The following is a 12941-nucleotide window of genomic DNA, read 5'->3' as shown; positions in this document are numbered from 1 at the left end:
TTTAAAGATAAATAATATAACGGACATAAACAAGTTATACACATTTTAAAGAATGCACAGTCAACAAAGATATTTTTTATTAGCATTAACTTAAAATTGTAAAATAGTATGGAGCATTACTCTCTCTCTTTCTTTTTTCCTTTTTAATTTAGTTTGAAGGAATTGGTAATTATATTAGTTGCAATGTTTAATATGAAATTTTGGTTTGAAATCTGTAAATTATGGCACTCATCAACATAAACAACTGTCCTAGTAATAATACATTATGAACACATTAAAAAACTCGTACTTATGACTAATTTTTTTTGTTATGGATTGAAAAATCGTATAATCTATTGTTATGGATTGATTGCGTATTTTTTATGGACATGGACCTTTTTTTTTAATTTGAAAGTGCAAATTAGAAGGTCCATTTTTGGGGTTGGAAAAAAATGGAGGTTCCGATATTGAATTTAAAAAATTCGAATTTGGAGTCATCACAAATTGGAGTCTTTAATTTGTGTTAGGTGAATTTTTTTTCATTTTGTATAAATCGGATGATTAATTTTGTATTAAAAAAAATTTTGAAAATCCAAATTAGTAAGTAGGTTTTGTGATTTTAAAAAAAAATAAATTAGAAAAACTTAAATTTGAATCTCCGATTTTTTCTCTAACTCTTCTTCCACACTTGAGATTACACACAGAACTCCAATAATGATGAAAAATATCACCGTTGAGTCAATATGAAAATGAAAAAGCGCATACTTATAATAAATAAATAAATTAAAGACAAATTGTAAGGACAAAGAATGACAAATTATTTTTATTATTTGAATTATTAGATGTACAACGAAATCAAACTATGCACATGACTCTGGTGCAATAAGATAGACGTTGGAGGAGCTCCTCTCTATTAAACTTTTTTTATGCTATCAAACTTAATGATCAGATGCGACTCAACCCAGCCAATTCTACCAAAAACTCAATCATTCGGTTACTTGGACGGGTTGAGTCACCCTCCTAACTGCCTAAACATCAGATCAAGTAAAAACCAATTTAACTAGCGCTGCACACTGATGTGTGGAAAACGATCCAACACGAAACTCACCGGCAAGTGTACCGAGTCGCATCAAGTAATAATAACTCACATGAGTGAGGTCGATCCCACAGGGATTGAAGGATTGAGCAATTTTAGTTTAGTGGTTGATTTAGTCAAGCGAATCAAGTATTGGTTGAGTGGTTTATAATTGACAGAAGCTAAATTGCTTGAAATGTAAAGGGAGAGGGAAGAATTGCAGTAAACTAAAGAGCAAAGAAAGTAAAGAAGCTGAATCTTAAAGTGCAAGTAATATAAAGTGCAGAAACTTAAATTGCAAGAAATATAAATGGCTGAAGCTTAAAGTGCAAGAAATGTAAATTGCTTGAATTGTAAAAGGGATTGGGAATTGGGATTGCAGAAATTAAACAAGAATAAGTAAACTGTATTAAACATAAAAGAGAAGATTGAATTGCAGTGAAGTAGATCTTAAACAGAAGAGTAAAAATGCTTTGAATGCTTAAAACAGAAAATGAGCAGTGCTTAATTTGTAGCAATTTAAAAGAGGTTGAGATCTCAGGAGTGGAAGAGACTAGATAACAAGTCTAGATCTCAAATTCTTCCTTGATCCAACAAGAACAATTGCAAAGGAAATAAAGGAGAGTAAATTGCAGAAAGAGTAGAAGAAGAAGCAATGAAAAGAAATTGAAAATTGTTGCGCGCCTTGTGCCCCTGGACCATGTCAAGATGCGCGCTCCACTTCCCTGGCCCGTGTCAAGATGCTTGTGTGATGCACCATGGGTAGCGTTCAGCTCTCCAAGTGAGCTGAGCATTGAGGCATCCAAGGGAAGGTCCTTGGTTCGAAACTTGAGGGAAGCATGCGCTGAAGCTTTTCTCTTGGTGAAGGAAGTGGCGCCTTGCTCCTTGCTTCCTCTAGGTGCTTGGTTCGAACCTTGGAGGATGCATTTGGCCATTTTTGGCTCATTTTCCCTTGTGAGTAGCGCTCCCCCAACCCCCTTTGGTCATGGGTTCAATCCTTGGAGCAAGCATTGGTAACTTATTTTCTTTGATTTATTTCTTGTGAGAGCCCGATAATGCTCACTTGGTGAGCTGAGCATTGTTTTTCCTTTCCTTGTTTCTTGGCTTCATATTGTGCTCAACTCACAAAGTGAGCAGAGCATTGTGCCTTGGTCCCTTGAGGGAAAATGTAGCGCTCCCTTGGTGAGCATGGTGCTCTTGGAGAGAGCTTCATGGTTTTCCTTCATTGTTGTGCCACACTTCTTCCTTCCTTGGCCACACTTTTTCTTCCTTGGGCCACGCTTCTTAGGCCACGCTTTCTTCTTTTCTTCTTTTCTTCACCTACAATTAATCAAAATAACCAATCAAAGTATCACCAAATTCACAAGGTTTATAAATCATTAAAAATCAATTAAATTTAGCCTAAACCTCATGATTTAGCATCAATTAGATGGTGGTTGTTTGATTCAAAGAAGTCATGCATTTTCATTCCAAATTACTTACTTAGAATGCAAGAAAGTGCATAAAACCTAATGAAAACAAAGAAAAAGACTAGTGAAACTAGGCTAAGATGACTTGTCATCACAACACCAAACTTAAAACTTGCTTGTCCCCAAGCAAGCATCAAACACAAGAGAAGATAGAATGAAATAGATAAGTATATATGTTCTTATTAAGCAGATAGTTGAATTTGGTCTATGGGGTTTTATGCAGATCAAAAGTAGCCCATTTATTACTTGCTGTCAAAACAAATAATGTTTCCTTAAGGGTTCACCAAGGTTGCTGCTATAATTCCTCACTTTTTGCTCATTTCCCTTGTTAGTTTTTTTTTCTTTTTTTTCTTTTGCATAAAGAGCTTATTATTTATTGAAGGCTTGGTGGCAAATGTTGCAGTGGCCTTTGGCTTAATTTCACTCAACATTTCTTCACCACAGACACATGGCTCACCTTTTTCTTCCTAGGATCATTGATGCCCAGCATCTCTTTGGATCACTAAATGTTGTGTAGCTAGGTTGCTCTTTATTGTGGACTTTCAGTTGGCAATCCCAAATCAGTTGATCTAAGTTGCCAAGTTTTAAAATACTCCTTATAACTTACTTGTCTAAGCATATCCTAGTATATAAACACCACAGGCATATGTCCTAGGGTCCAAGCTATTGGTGTCTAGCCTTATTGTTTGTTTCTTTGCCAACTTTTGGCTTTTCTTCTTCTTTTTCTTTCTGTTTTGGTTTATTTTCAAGGGACTTTCAATAATTGAGAAATAATAGCAGCAAACTAGCTTAGGCTTCAAGTAACAAGTCATTTTGCAGCATTTATTCTATGAGCTATCAATTAAATCAAACATATATACCACCACTAACTTTTGCAACATTGAACAATCACCTTTCTAAACCAAACATCTCTCTTTTATTTAGACAGCAAGGAAAAACAAAACAAAGTATTCAAGCTGATGAATGATGACACTTATTATGCAAATAGTTTATTCTTAACTAACTATTAATGCAAACAAAAGAAATAGTAGAACATAAAGCAATTGGAGGCATGTCATGTTTCAGACATGCATCTTCCTTATTTAAGTAAAAATAAGAAAAGAAACTTCACCACCTCTATTTGTCAGGCATTTCCATTCTTTTGGATTTGCTGGATTCTCCCTTCTTCTTCTTCCTCTTCTGTCCATAATCTTGAGCTTCTTCACGAGGACATCTTCTTTCCCAAACAGGATCTGCGAGACCTGAAAGCCCAACTTCTTCTAATCTTTGGAATGCTACCTGGGTATTAAGCCGAGACTTTGCTGCCTGGCGGTCTCTAAGTTCTTGGCATTGCTCAAATGATTTGATTTGTGGATTTAGTGCTGGCATGCAGCGGGTTAAGTACTCCAACCTTGCTTGCACATCCTCATTACACTCTGATTGTTGCACATGTCTAACCTCTCCAATAGTGTGATGAATGTTCTTCCACTGATACAAGTTGTGAGTATACTCCCCATACTTGGCTTGGGTCAGGAACATCTTATCATATGACTCTTGAAGTCCTGTTGTTAGTTCCCTTTGTCCCTCAAGAATCTTGGCTTGAAATTTTTGTTGTTGGGCCATTGATTGTTGCTGCCAGCTTTCCAATCTTTCCTCTATTCTGTGCTGCCAAGCTTCATTTTGCTCCCTGTCTTTCAAGTATTGCTCCCGGTGCTCTAGATATTGCTCTTGGTAAATCACATTTTGCTGTGATATTTCCTCAAGAGCTCTTTGTAGTTGACTCATGTCTATGGCACCGTGAGCTTGTTCTCCCCCTTCCTCTGATCTTTTTCTTCTTTGGGGCCCTTCTTCTTGATCATCATCCTCAGCAATTCCTTCCATCGTTCTCTTTGTTATTCCCGATCCTCTTCTTACTTTCTCTGTGTCCTCATCTTTAAAGATCACTCCAGCTTTAGTACACAACCTTAGAATTGTGCTCGGATGGCCGAGCCTAGTGGATTTGTTTGTGCTCTCAGCTATCTCTTGAATACTATCGGCTATGAGTTGTGCAAGGTTGATTTCTCCTCCATGTAAGATACAGTATGTCAAGAGTGCTCGCTTGATTGTGACCCCTGAGGTGTTTCTAGTAGGGAGTATGGATCTCCTTATTTTCTCATACCACCCCTTGGCTTTAGGAATGAGATTTATTCTTTTTAATCGGCTTGGGACTCCTTGCGAATCTCTTTCCCAGTCTGTGCCTTCCAAGCATATCCCCGAGAGAATCTCATCAGGATCATTCTCTTCCTGCAATCTGGCCTCATAATTGGGCTCTTCATAAGTTATGGTTCTCAACTTCAAAGCCCTTGTAATGGATGCTGGACTGAAATCCACTTCAGTTCCTCTAACATAGCTTTTGTAAGAGGGGCTGTTGGTGCACGAAATTGCAATTACACTTTTGCAATTCCGCACAACTAACCAGCAAGTGCACTGGGTCGTCCAAGTAATACCTTACGTGAGTAAGGGTCGATCCCACGGAGATTGTCGGCTTGAAGTAAGCTATGGTTATCTTGTAACTCTTAGTCAGGATGCCAATAATTCTCAGGTTTAATTGTGAAAAGTGAAAGAACATGAAATAAATACTTGTTTTGCAGTAATGGAGAACAGGTTGAGGTTTCGGAGATGCTCTATCTTCTGAATCTCTGCTTTCCTACTGTCTTCTTCTTCATGCACGCAAGACTCCTTCCATGGCAAGCTGTATGAGGGTTTCACCGTTGTCAATGGCTACCTCCCATCCTCTCAGTGAAAATGTTCAACGCACTCTGTCACAGCACGGCTATTCATCTGTCGGTTCTCGATCATGTCGGAATAGAATCCAGTGATTCTTTTGCGTCTGTCAATAACGCCCCACAATCGCGAGTTTGAAGCTCGTCACAGTCATTCAACCCCTGAATCCTACTCGGAATATCACAGACAAGGTTTAGACCTTCCGGATTCTCAAGAATGGCCGCCAAATGATTCTAGCTTATACCACAAAGATTCTGATTAAGGAATCCAATAGATATCCACTCAATCTAAGATAGAATGGAGGTGGTTGTCAGGCACACATTCATAGGTGAGAATGATGATGAGTGTCACAGATCATCACATTCATCAAGTTTAGGAACAAGTGATATCTTAGAATAGAAGCAAGCATGATTGAATGAAAAACAATAGTAATTGCATTAATCCATCAAGACACAGCAGAGCTCCTCACCCCCAACCATGGGGTTTAGAGACTCATGCCATAGAAGATACAATATGAAACGTGTAAAGTGTCATGAGGTCAAGATACAATGTCAAAAGATCCTATTTATAGTGAACTAGTAACCTAGGATATACAGAAATTAGTAAATGACGTAAAAATCCACTTCTGGGGTCCACTTGGTATGTGCTTGGGCTGAGTATTGAAGCTTTCATGTGTAGAGACTTTTCCTGGCGTTAAACGCAAGCTTTTGTGCCAGTTTGGGCATTTAACTCCAACTTTTGTGCCAGTTCCGGCGTTAAACGCCGGGAATTCTGAAGCTGATTTGTAATGCCGGTTGGGCCATCAAATCTCGGGCAAAGTATGGACTATTATACATTTCTGGAAAGCCCAGGATGTCTACTTTCCAACGCAATTAAGATCGTGCCAATTGGGCTTTTGTAGCTCTAGAAAATCCACTTCGAGTGCAGGGAGGTCAGAATCCAACAGCATCTGCAGTCCTTTTCAGCCTCTAAATCAGATTTTTGCTCAGGTCCCTCAATTTCAGCCAGAAAATACCTGAAATCACAGAAAAACACACAAAATCATAGTAAAGTCTAGAAAAATGAATTTTAACTAAAAACTAATAAAAATATAATAAAAATTAACTAGAACATACTAAAAACATACTAAAAATAATGCCAAAAAGCGTATAAATTATCCGCTCATCACAACACCAAACTTAAATTATTGCTTGTCTCCAAGCAACTGAAAATCAAACAGGATAAAAAGAAGAGAACATACTATAGACTCCAAAATATCAATGAAACTTAGCTCCAATTAGATGAGCGGGACTAGTAACGTTTTGCCTCTGAACAGTTTTGGCATCTCACTTTATCCTTTGCAGTTTAGAATGATTGGCATTTATAGAAACTCAGAATTCAGATAGTGTTATTGATTCTCCTTGTTAAGTATGATGATTCTTGAACACAGCTACTTTATGAGTCTTGGCTGTGGCCCAAAGCACTCTGTCTTCCAGTATTACTACCGGATACATACAAGCCACAGACACATAACTGGGTAAACCTTTTCAGATTGTGACTCAGCTTTGCTAGAGTCCCCAATTAGAGGTGTCCAGGGTTCTTAAGCACGCTCTTTTTGCCTTGGATCACTTTTTATTTTTACCCTTGCCTTTTTGTTTAAAGGGCTATTGGCTTTTTCTGCTTGCTCTCTTTCTTCTTTTTCTCTTCTCTCTCTCTCTTTTTTTGAATTCACTGCTTTTTCTTGCTTCAAGAATCAATCTGATGATTTTTTAGATCCTCAATAATATTTCTCCTTTTCCATCATTCTTTCAAGAGCCAACAAGTTTAACATTCTTTAATCAACAAATTCAAAAGACATATGCATTGTTCAATCATTCATTCAGAAAACAAAAAGTATTGTCACCACATCAAACTAATTCAACTAGTTTCAGAGATGAATTCGAAATCCTGTACTTCTTGTTCTTTTGTGGTTAAAGCATTTTTCATTTAAGAGAGGTGATGGATTCATAGGACATTCATAGCTTTAAGACATGAACCTTAAATTTTATTAATCATGAATTAAGGACAAGACTCAAAAATAAATATAAGATAAGACTAATAGTAATAGAAAGCAAAAATTTAAATGACTCTAAAATAGACTCCTGATGATAGAGGTTATCACAGAGTTAGGACTCAACAACCTTGATTTTGAGAAGTGGATGCTCCCTCAACTTGTGGGGTATTTGACCCTTCAAGGGAGAGCTTCTGGCGCTTCAGCTCCTGTAGTTCACGCCCCTGCTTATCTTGTTCTTTCAACAATTTGCAGAGCATGCAGTTTTGATTCTACTGTTCTTCCTTAATTTGTTCCATAGCTTCTTGCAGCTTGGCAACAAATGCTTCTAGGCGGGTCCAGTAGTCAATTTCAGGAAGTTCAGGGAGGAACTCCTGCGCCCTCCTTTTGATAGAGTTATCTTGCATCTGTCCTTCCATTGACTTCTTGGTGATTGGATGTTCAATTGGGATGAATTCATCTACTCCCATCCTCACCCCATCATTTTTACATAGCAAAGAGATTAAGCTTGGGTAAGCCAGTTTGGCTTCAGTGGAGTTCTTGTTTGCAATTGTGTAAATCTCGCAAGCAATCAGATGAGGAATCTCCACTTCTTTTCCCAGCATAATGCAATGAATCATCACTGCTCTCTTGATAGTAACCTCAGAACGGTTACTAGTGGGCAAAATAGAACGCCCAATGAAGTCTAACCAACCTCTTGCAACTGGTTTGAGATCTCCCCTCTTGAGTTGGTTTGGGACACCTTTTGAATTGGTCATCCACTTAGTTCCAGGGAGGCATATATCCTCTAGAACTTGATCCAACCTCTTATCTACTGTCACCATTCTCCTATTAAAGGATTCAGGATCATCTTGTAGTTGAGGCAAATTAAAGACCTCTCTTATTTTGTCCAGATGGAAGTAAATAATTCTCCCTCTGACCATGGTTCTATAGGTATGAAAAGCAGTTTCAGTCATTCTCTGCTTATCTGTCAGCCACAGATTTGAGTAGAATTTCTGAATCATGTTTCTTCCAACCTTTGTCTCAGGATTGGTTAGAATTTCCCATCCTCTATTTCGAATTTGCTCTTGGATCATCGGATATTCGTCTTCTTTCAGATCGAATTTAACTTCCGGGATCACTGACCTTAGACCCATTATTTTGTGGTAATGGTCTGCATGTTCTTTGGTTAAGAACCTCTCTTGACTCCAAAGATTCTTTGGAGCATTCTCTTTCTTGCCTCTTGAATTGGTTTATTTTCCTTTGGGAGCCATGATCTTGATGAGCCTTAGCTTAGTGATCACGGAAAAGCACACCAAACTTAGAGGTTTGCTTGTCCTCAAGCAAAAGAAATGAAAGAGGAGAGAGAGGAGGAGAAGCAAATTCGAATGGTGAAGAGAGGGGGATGGTCGAATGTGTATTTATAAGGGAGGGGGAGGGATTTCGAAAGTTTTGAAAGAGATTTGAGAAGATATGGAAAGAATTTGAGAAAATACTTGAGTTTTTGAAGAAGATTTGGAAAGGATTTGAAAGAGATTTGAGAAATAATTTAGAAAATTGTTGGATTTTTGAAATTTGAGGGTGAATGATGAAAATTTGTAACATGTTTATGTAGAAAATTATGGGTCAAAACATGAAAGTGTGAAAAAATTGAAGTGGAAAGCAAAATCTCCTTCCCCTGCCTTTCTGGCGTTAAACGCCCAGAATGGTATCCATTATGGCGTTTAACGCCCAATTGGTGGCCATTATGGGCGTTTAACGCCCAGCAAAGCACCCTGGCTGGCGTTAAACGCCTGAAACCCCTTTATCACTGGGCGTTTTGCTGAACGCCCAGGATGCTACAATTCTGGCGTTAAACGCCCAGAATGGTGCCCATTCTGGCATTTAACGCCCAAAATGGTGCCTTTACTAGCGTTAAACACCCAGAATGGTATCCATTCTGGCGTTTAACGCCTAGGATGCCCTTTACTGGCGTTTCCTTGCTAGCAAGCTCCTTTTCTCTACTTATTTCACTGAATCCTTCTGTAACTCTATGAATTCCTTCAATTTCAATGATCAACCTTGAAGAATATATATCAAACTTTTATAAAACAAATAACCTGCTAATGACTGGGTTGCCTCCCAGCAAGCGCTTCTTTATTGTCTTTAGCTGGACCTTTACTGAGACTCATTCAAGCCTCAGTTTTGAGCATTCCTACTCAAAATTACTTTCAAGATAATGTTTAATCCTTTGTCCATTAACAATGAACTTTTTGTCAGAATCAATATCCTGAAGCTCAACATATCCATATGGTGACACTCCTGTAATCACATAAGGACCCCGCCACCGGGATTTCAGTTTTCCTGGGAATAGTCTGAGCCTAGAGTTGAAGAGCAGAACTTTTTGTCTTGGCTCAAAGACTCTAGATGACAACTTCTTGTCATGCCACTTTTTTGCCTTTTCCTTATAAATTTTTGCATTTTCAAAGGCACTGAGTCTGAATTCCTCTAGCTCATTTAGCTGGAGCAATCTTTTTTCACCAGCTAACTTAGCATCCAGGTTTAGGAATCTGGTTGCCCAGTAGGCTTTATGTTCCAGTTCCACGGGCAGATGACAGGCCTTGCCATACACAAGTTGGTATGGAGAGGTTCCTATAGGAGTCTTGAATGATGTTCTGTATGCCCACAGAGCATCATCCAAGCTCTTTGCCCAATCCTTTCTACGGGCAATTACAGTCAATTCCAGGATTCTTTTTAGCTCTCTATTAGAGACTTCAGCTTGCCCATTTGTCTGTGGATGATACGGAGTTGCTACTTTGTGGCTAATTCCATATCGAACCATAGCAGAGTACAACTATTTATTGCAGAAATGAGTGCCCCCGTCACTGATTAGTACTCTGGGAACACCAAACCTGCTGAAGATGTGTTTCTGGAGGAATTTCAGCACGGTTTTGGTATCATTATTGGGTGTGGCAATTGCTTCTACCCATTTAGATACATAATCTACTGCCACCAGAATATAAGTGTTTGAGTATGATGGTGGGAAGGGACCCATGAAGTCAATACCCCATACATCAAACAATTCAATCTCTAAGATCCCTTGTTGAGGCATGGCGTAACCATGAGGCAAGTTACCAGCTCTTTGGCAACTATCACAGTTACGCATAAACTCTCGGGCATCCCTATAGAGAGTAGGCCAGTAGAAGCCGCATTGGATGACTTTAGTGGCTGTTCGCTCACTTCCGAAATGTCCCCCATACTGTGATCCATGGCAATGCCATAGGATCCTTTGTGCTTCCTCTCTAGGTACACATCTGCGGATCATTCCGTCTGCACATTTCTTAAAGAGATATGGCTCATCCCATAGGTAGTACTTGGCATCTGAAATTAATTTTTTTCTTTGCACCTTGCTGTACTCCTGGGGTATAAACCTCACAGCTTTATAGTTTGCAATATCTGCAAACCATGGTTCTTCCTAAATAGCAAAGAGTTGCTCATCTGGAAAGGTCTCAAAGATCTTAGTAGAGGGGAGGGATGCCCCAGCTACTAGTTCTATCTGGGACAAGTGATCAGCTACCTGGTTCTCTGTCCCTTTTCTGTCTCTTATTTCTATATCAAACTCTTGCAGAAGCAATACCCATCTTATGAGCCTGGGTTTTGAATCCTGCTTTGTGAGTAAGGATTTAAGAGCAACATGGTCAGTGTACACAATCACTTTTGACCCTACTAAATAGGATCTAAACTTGTCAATGGCATAAATCACTGCAAGTAACTCTTTTTCTATGGTTGTGTAATTCTTCTATGCGTCATTTAGAACACGGCTAGCATAATAAATGACGTACAGAAGCTTGTTGTGCCTCTGTCCCAACACTGCACCAATGGCATGGTCACTAGCATCACACATTAGTTCGAATGGTAATGTCCAGTCTGGTGCAGAGATGACTGGTGCTGTGACCAGCTTGGCTTTCAGGGTCTCAAACACCTGCAGACACTGTGTGTCAAACACAAATAGTGTGTCAGCAGCTAGCAGGTTGCTTAGAGGTTTTGCAATTTTTGAAAAATCCTTTATAAACCTTCTGTAGAATCCTGCATGCCCCAGAAAGCTTCTGATTGCCTTAACATTGGTAGGTGGTGGTAATTTTTCAATCACCACTACCTTTGCTTGATCCACCTCTATTCCCTTGCTTGAAATTTTGTGCCCAAGGACAATTCCTTCAGTCATCATAAAGTAACATTTCTCCCAGTTTAAGACCAGGTTAGTCTCTTGGCATCTTTTCAGGACAAGTGCTAGATGATCAAGACAGGAGCTAAATGAGTCTCCAAATACTAAGAAGTCATCCATGAAGACTTCCAGGAACTTCTCTACCATATCAGAGAAGATGGAGAGCATGCACCTCTGAAAGGTTGCAGGTGCATTGCATAGACCAAAAGGCATTCTTCTGTAAGCAAACACGCCAGAAGGACAAGTGAATGCTATTTTCTCTTGATTTTGAGGGTCCACTGCAATTTGATTATAGCCTGAATAGCCATCCAAAAATCAGTAATAATCGTGACCCGCTAGTCTTTCTAGCATTTGGTCTATGAATGGTAAAGGAAAATGATCCTTTCTGGTGGCTGTATTGAGCCTTCTGTAGTCAATACACATACGCCACCCTGTAACTGTTCTTGTAGGAACCAGTTCATTCTTTTCATTATGAACCACTATCATGCCTCCCTTCTTGGGGACAACTTGGACAGGGCTCACCCAGGGGCTATCAGAAATAGGATAAATAATCCCAGCCTCTAGTAACTTAGTGACCTCTTTCTGCACCACCTCCTTCATGGCTGGATTTAGCCGCCTCTGTGGTTGAACCACTGGCTTGGCATTATCTTCCAATAGGATCTTGTGCATGCATCTTGCTGGGCTAATGCCCTTAAGATCACTTATGGACCACCCAAGAGCTGTCTTGTGTGTCTTTAACACTTGAATTAGTGCTTCCTCTTCCTGTGAATTTAAAGCAGAGCTTATGATCACTGGAAAAGTGTCACCCTCTCCCAAAAATGCATACTTCAGGGATGGTGGTAGTGGTTTGAGCTCAGGTTTGGGAGGCTTATCCTCTTCCTGAGGAATTTTCAAAAAATTTTTTATTTCCTCTGGTTCCTCCTGATCAGGCTGAACATCCTTGAAGATGTCCTCTAGCTCTGATTCGAGACTCTCAGTCATATTGATCTCTTCCACCAAAGAATCAATAATATCAGTGCTTATACAGTCATTTGATGTGTCTGGATGCTGCATAGCTTTGACAGCATTCAACTTGAACTCATTCTCATTGACTCTCAAGGTTACTTCCCCTTTTTGTACATCAATAAGAGTTCGTCCAGTTGCTAGGAAAGGTCTTCCTAGGATGAGAGTTGCACTCTTGTGCTCCTCCATTTCCAGCACTACAAAATCAGTGGGAAAGGCAAATGGCCCAACCTTGACAATCATGTCCTCAATAATGCCTGATGGATATTTAATGGAGCCATCAGCAAGTTGGAGACATATCCGGGTTGGTTTGACTTCTTCAGTCAAACCAAGCTTTCTAATAGTGGATGCAGGTATTAGGTTGATACTTGCTCCAAGGTCACATAGGGCTGTCTTGGTGCAAGCACTTTCTAATGTGCAAGGTATCATAAAGCTTCCTGGATCTTGAAGCTTCTCTGGTAAGCT

This window comes from Arachis hypogaea, chromosome 1 (genome assembly GCF_003086295.3).
Source record: "Arachis hypogaea cultivar Tifrunner chromosome 1, arahy.Tifrunner.gnm2.J5K5, whole genome shotgun sequence".
NCBI lineage: Eukaryota > Viridiplantae > Streptophyta > Magnoliopsida > Fabales > Fabaceae > Arachis > Arachis hypogaea.
The sequence above is the reverse complement of the archived record's forward strand: the minus strand, read 5'-3'. Positions refer to the sequence as shown.